At 45.5% G+C, this 5,000-nt stretch overlaps 14 non-coding genes and 2 pseudogenes across 14 annotated transcripts in view; all 16 read right to left on the reverse strand.

The window, feature by feature from the left end:
- LOC133006657 (5S ribosomal RNA) overlaps window positions 1-111 on the reverse strand; it is a 119-nt gene extending 8 nt beyond the window's left edge. The window contains exon 1 of the ribosomal RNA XR_009679176.1: window positions 1-111. This exon is cut by the window's left edge and continues 8 nt beyond it. This is a non-coding gene — a ribosomal RNA (5S ribosomal RNA).
- Window positions 112-325: 214 nt separating this feature from the next.
- Window positions 326-434, reverse strand: LOC133007855 (5S ribosomal RNA; annotated as a pseudogene).
- Window positions 435-648: 214 nt separating this feature from the next.
- Window positions 649-767, reverse strand: LOC133007321 (5S ribosomal RNA). Its single transcript, XR_009679801.1, has one exon. It is a non-coding gene; the product is annotated as a 5S ribosomal RNA (ribosomal RNA).
- Window positions 768-981: 214 nt separating this feature from the next.
- LOC133008213 (5S ribosomal RNA) lies at window positions 982-1,100 on the reverse strand. Its single transcript, XR_009680487.1, has one exon. It is a non-coding gene; the product is annotated as a 5S ribosomal RNA (ribosomal RNA).
- Window positions 1,101-1,314: 214 nt separating this feature from the next.
- LOC133006373 (5S ribosomal RNA) lies at window positions 1,315-1,433 on the reverse strand. The gene has a single exon (XR_009678907.1). It is a non-coding gene; the product is annotated as a 5S ribosomal RNA (ribosomal RNA).
- A 214-nt stretch (window positions 1,434-1,647) lies between these two features.
- Window positions 1,648-1,766, reverse strand: LOC133006828 (5S ribosomal RNA). The gene has a single exon (XR_009679336.1). It is a non-coding gene; the product is annotated as a 5S ribosomal RNA (ribosomal RNA).
- A 214-nt stretch (window positions 1,767-1,980) lies between these two features.
- LOC133005914 (5S ribosomal RNA) lies at window positions 1,981-2,099 on the reverse strand. Its single transcript, XR_009678478.1, has one exon. It is a non-coding gene; the product is annotated as a 5S ribosomal RNA (ribosomal RNA).
- A 214-nt stretch (window positions 2,100-2,313) lies between these two features.
- LOC133007322 (5S ribosomal RNA) lies at window positions 2,314-2,432 on the reverse strand. The gene has a single exon (XR_009679802.1). It is a non-coding gene; the product is annotated as a 5S ribosomal RNA (ribosomal RNA).
- Window positions 2,433-2,646: 214 nt separating this feature from the next.
- Window positions 2,647-2,765, reverse strand: LOC133008226 (5S ribosomal RNA). The gene has a single exon (XR_009680498.1). It is a non-coding gene; the product is annotated as a 5S ribosomal RNA (ribosomal RNA).
- Window positions 2,766-2,979: 214 nt separating this feature from the next.
- On the reverse strand, window positions 2,980-3,098 carry LOC133006374 (5S ribosomal RNA). The gene has a single exon (XR_009678908.1). It is a non-coding gene; the product is annotated as a 5S ribosomal RNA (ribosomal RNA).
- Window positions 3,099-3,312: 214 nt separating this feature from the next.
- LOC133006829 (5S ribosomal RNA) lies at window positions 3,313-3,431 on the reverse strand. Its single transcript, XR_009679337.1, has one exon. It is a non-coding gene; the product is annotated as a 5S ribosomal RNA (ribosomal RNA).
- A 214-nt stretch (window positions 3,432-3,645) lies between these two features.
- On the reverse strand, window positions 3,646-3,764 carry LOC133005916 (5S ribosomal RNA). The gene has a single exon (XR_009678480.1). It is a non-coding gene; the product is annotated as a 5S ribosomal RNA (ribosomal RNA).
- Window positions 3,765-3,978: 214 nt separating this feature from the next.
- Window positions 3,979-4,097, reverse strand: LOC133006158 (5S ribosomal RNA). The gene has a single exon (XR_009678706.1). It is a non-coding gene; the product is annotated as a 5S ribosomal RNA (ribosomal RNA).
- A 214-nt stretch (window positions 4,098-4,311) lies between these two features.
- LOC133007844 (5S ribosomal RNA) lies at window positions 4,312-4,429 on the reverse strand (annotated as a pseudogene).
- Window positions 4,430-4,643: 214 nt separating this feature from the next.
- On the reverse strand, window positions 4,644-4,762 carry LOC133008237 (5S ribosomal RNA). The gene has a single exon (XR_009680509.1). It is a non-coding gene; the product is annotated as a 5S ribosomal RNA (ribosomal RNA).
- Window positions 4,763-4,976: 214 nt separating this feature from the next.
- Window positions 4,977-5,000, reverse strand: part of LOC133005835 (5S ribosomal RNA) — a 119-nt gene continuing 95 nt past the window's right edge. The window contains exon 1 of the ribosomal RNA XR_009678401.1: window positions 4,977-5,000. This exon is cut by the window's right edge and continues 95 nt beyond it. This is a non-coding gene — a ribosomal RNA (5S ribosomal RNA).

Here is a 5,000-nt window from a genome sequence, read left to right on the forward strand (position 1 = left end):
GCACCTGGTATCCCCAGGCGGTCTCCCATCCAAGTACTAACCAAGCCCGACCCTGCTTAGCTTCCGAGATCAGACGAGATCGGGCGTGCTCAGGGTGGTATGGCCGTAAGCGAGAGACTCAACCCACAATACCTTATTTATACATGTGAACCACCACCACCATCATCAAATCATGACAATTATCAAGCATTTCCATCAGTAATAATGTCAGGGTTCCATATCCTTGTTTTCTTTGATGGTGAGTCTTTCCTGCTCTTTCCAAGATGTTTCTCCTTTAAAGCAGCAGCAACCGTTCCCTCAGCTGGTTGCAAAGCAAATTCGAAAAAGCTTACAGCACCTGGTATTCCCAGGGGGTCTCCCATCCAAGTACTAACCAAGCCAGACCATGCTTAGCTTCCGAGATCAGACGTGCTCAGGGTGGTATGGCCGTAAGCGAAAGACTCAACCCACAATACCTTATTTATACATGTGAACCACCACCACCATCATCAAATCATGACAATTATCAATCATTTCCATCAGTAATAATGTCAGGGTTCCATATCCTTGTTTTCTTTGATGGTGAGTCTTTCCTGCTCTTTCCAAGATGTTTCTCTTTTAAAGCAGCAGCAACCGTTCCCTCTGCTGTTTGCAAAGCAAATTCGAAAAAGCTTACAGCACCTGGTATTCCCAGGCGGTCTCCCATCCAAGTACTAACCAAGCCAGACCATGCTTAGCTTCCGAGATCAGACGAGATCGGGCGTGCTCAGGGTGGTATGGCCGTAAGCGAAAGACTCAACCCACAATACCTTATTTATACATGTGAACCACCACCACCATCATCAAATCATGACAATTATCAAGCATTTCCATCAGTAATAATGTCAGGGTTCCCTATCCTTGTTTTCTTTGATGGTGAGTCTTTCCTGCTCTTTCCAAGATGTTTCTCCTTTAAAGCAGCAGCAACTGTTCCCTCTGCTGGTTGCAAAGCTTATTCGAAAAAGCTTACAGCACCTGGTATTCCCAGGCGGTCTCCCATCCAAGTACTAACCAAGCCCGACCCTGCTTAGCTTCCGAGATCAGACGAGATCGGGCGTGCTCAGGGTGGTATGGCCGTAAGCGAGAGACTCAACCCACATTACCTTATTTATACATGTGAACCACCACCACCATCATCAAATCATGACAATTATCAATCATTTTCATCAGTAATAATTTCAGGGTTCCATATCCTTGTTTTCTTTGATGTTGAGTCTTTCCTGCTCTTTCCAAGATGTTTCTCCTTTAAAGCAGCAGCAACCGTTCCCTCTGCTGGTTGCAAAGCAAATTCGAAAAAGCTTACAGCACCTGGTATTCCCAGGCGGTCTCCCATCCAAGTACTAACCAAGCCCGACCCTGCTTAGCTTCCGAGATCAGACGAGATCGGGCGTGCTTAGGGTGGTATGGCCGTAAGCGAAAGACTCAACCCACAATACCTTATTTATACATGTGAACCACCACCACCATCATCAAATCATGACAATTATCAAGCATTTCCATCAGTAATAATGTCAGGGTTCCATATCCTTGTTTTCTTTGATGGTGAGTCTTTCCTGCTCTTTCCAAGATGTTTCTCCTTTAAAGCAGCAGCAACCGTTCCCTCAGCTGGTTGCAAAGCAAATTCGAAAAAGCTTACAGCACCTGGTATTCCCAGGCGGTCTCCCATCCAAGTACTAACCAAGCCCGACCATGTTTAGCTTCCGAGATCAGACGAGATCGGGCGTGCTCAGGGTGGTATGGCCGTAAGCGAAAGACTCAACCCACAATACCTTATTTATACATGTGAACCACCACCACCATCATCAAATCATGACAATTATCAAACATTTCCATCAGTAATAATGTCAGGGTTCCATATCCTTGTTTTCTTTGATGTTGAGTCTTTCCTGCTCTTTCCAAGATGTTTCTCCTTTAAAGCAGCAGCAACCGTTCCCTCTGCTGGTTGCAAAGCAAATTCGAAAAAGCTTACAGCACCTGGTATTCCCAGGGGGTCTCCCATCCAAGTACTAACCAAGCCCGACCCTGCTTAGCTTCCGAGATCAGACGAGATCGGGCGTGCTCAGGGTGGTATGGCCGTAAGCGAAAAACTCAACCCACAATACCTTATTTATACATGTGAACCACCACCACCATCATCAAATCATGACAATTATCAATCATTTCCATCAGTAATAATGTCAGGGTTCCATATCCTTGTTTTCTTTGATGGTGAGTCTTTCCTGCTCTTTCCAAGATGTTTCTCTTTTAAAGCAGCAGCAACCGTTCCCTCTGCTGTTTGCAAAGCAAATTCGAAAAAGCTTACAGCACCTGGTATTCCCAGGCGGTCTCCCATCCAAGTACTAACCAAGCCAGACCATGCTTAGCTTCCGAGATCAGACGAGATCGGGCGTGCTCAGGGTGGTATGGCCGTAAGCGAAAGACTCAACCCACAATACCTTATTTATACATGTGAACCACCACCACCATCATCAAATCATGACAATTATCAAGCATTTCCATCAGTAATAATGTCAGGGTTCCCTATCCTTGTTTTCTTTGATGGTGAGTCTTTCCTGCTCTTTCCAAGATGTTTCTCCTTTAAAGCAGCAGCAACTGTTCCCTCTGCTGGTTGCAAAGCTTATTCGAAAAAGCTTACAGCACCTGGTATTCCCAGGCGGTCTCCCATCCAAGTACTAACCAAGCCCGACCCTGCTTAGCTTCCGAGATCAGACGAGATCGGGCGTGCTCAGGGTGGTATGGCCGTAAGCGAGAGACTCAACCCACATTACCTTATTTATACATGTGAACCACCACCACCATCATCAAATCATGACAATTATCAATCATTTTCATCAGTAATAATTTCAGGGTTCCATATCCTTGTTTTCTTTGATGTTGAGTCTTTCCTGCTCTTTCCAAGATGTTTCTCCTTTAAAGCAGCAGCAACCGTTCCCTCTGCTGGTTGCAAAGCAAATTCGAAAAAGCTTACAGCACCTGGTATTCCCAGGCGGTCTCCCATCCAAGTACTAACCAAGCCCGACCCTGCTTAGCTTCCGAGATCAGACGAGATCGGGCGTGCTTAGGGTGGTATGGCCGTAAGCGAAAGACTCAACCCACAATACCTTATTTATACATGTGAACCACCACCACCATCATCAAATCATGACAATTATCAATCATTTCCATCAGTAATAATGTCAGGGTTCCATATCCTTGTTTTCTTTGATGGTGAGTCTTTCCTGCTCTTTCCAAGATGTTTCTCCTTTAAAGCAGCAGCAACCGTTCCCTCAGCTGGTTGCAAAGCAAATTCGAAAAAGCTTACAGCACCTGGTATTCCCAGGCGGTCTCCCATCCAAGTACTAACCAAGCCCGACCATGTTTAGCTTCCGAGATCAGACGAGATCGGGCGTGCTCAGGGTGGTATGGCCGTAAGCGAAAGACTCAACCCACAATACCTTATTTATACATGTGAACCACCACCACCATCATCAAATCATGACAATTATCAAACATTTCCATCAGTAATAATGTCAGGGTTCCATATCCTTGTTTTCTTTGATGTTGAGTCTTTCCTGCTCTTTCCAAGATGTTTCTCATTTAAAGCAGCAGCAACCGTTCCCTCTGCTGGTTGCAAAGCAAATTCGAAAAAGCTTACAGCACCTGGTATTCCCAGGGGGTCTCCCATCCAAGTACTAACCAAGCCCGACCCTGCTTAGCTTCCGAGATCAGACGAGATCGGGCGTGCTCAGGGTGGTATGGCCGTAAGCGAAAAACTCAACCCACAATACCTTATTTATACATGTGAACCACCACCACCATCATCAAATCATGACAATTATCAATCATTTCCATCAGTAATAATGTCAGGGTTCCATATCCTTGTTTTCTTTGATGTTGAGTCTTTCCTGCTCTTTCCAAGATGTTTCTCCTTTAAAGCAGCAGCAACCGTTCCCTCTGCTGGTTGCAAAGCAAATTCGAAAAAGCTTACAGCACCTGGTATTCCGAGGCGGTCTCCCATCCAAGTACTAACCAAGCCCGACCCTGCTTAGCTTCCGAGATCAGACGAGATCGGGCGTGCTCAGGGTGGTATGGCCGTAAGCGAAAGACTCAACCCACAATACCTTATTTATACATGTGAACCACCACCACCATCATCAAATCATGACAATTATCAAGCATTTCCATCAGTAATAATGTCAGGGTTCCATATCCTTGTTTTCTTTGATGGTGAGTCTTTCCTGCTCTTTCCAAGATGTTTCTCCTTTAAAGCAGCAGCAACCGTTCCCTCAGCTGGTTGCAAAGCAAATTCGAAAAAGCTTACAGCACCTGGTATTCCCAGGCGGTCTCCCATCCAAGTACTAACCAAGCCGACCATGCCTAGCTTCCTAGATCAGACGAGATCGGGCGTGCTCAGGGTGGTATGGCCGTAAGCGAAAGACTCAACCCACAATACCTTATTTATACATGTGAACCACCACCACCATCATCAAATCATGACAATTATCAATCATTTCCATCAGTAATAATGTCAGGGTTCCATATCCTTGTTTTCTTTGATGGTGAGTCTTTCCTGCTCTTTCCAAGATGTTTCTCCTTTAAAGCAGCAGCAACCGTTCCCTCTGCTGTTTGCAAAGCAAATTCGAAAAAGCTTACAGCACCTGGTATTCCCAGGCGGTCTCCCATCCAAGTACTAACCAAGCCCGACCCTGCTTAGCTTCCGAGATCAGACGAGATCGGGCGTGCTCAGGGTGGTATGGCCGTAAGCGAAAGACTCAACCCACAATACCTTATTTATACATGTGAACCACCACCACCATCATCAAATCATGACAATTATCAATCATTTCCATCAGTAATAATGTCAGGGTTCCATATCCTTGTTTTCTTTGATGTTGAGTCTTTCCTGCTCTTTCCAAGATGTTTCTCCTTTAAAGCAGCAGCAACCGTTCCCTCTGCTGGTTGCAAAGCAAATTCGAAAAAGCTTACAGCACCTGGTATTCCCA

Source organism: Limanda limanda, chromosome 7, assembly GCF_963576545.1.
Source record: "Limanda limanda chromosome 7, fLimLim1.1, whole genome shotgun sequence".
NCBI classification, from domain to species: Eukaryota; Metazoa; Chordata; class Actinopteri; order Pleuronectiformes; family Pleuronectidae; genus Limanda; species Limanda limanda.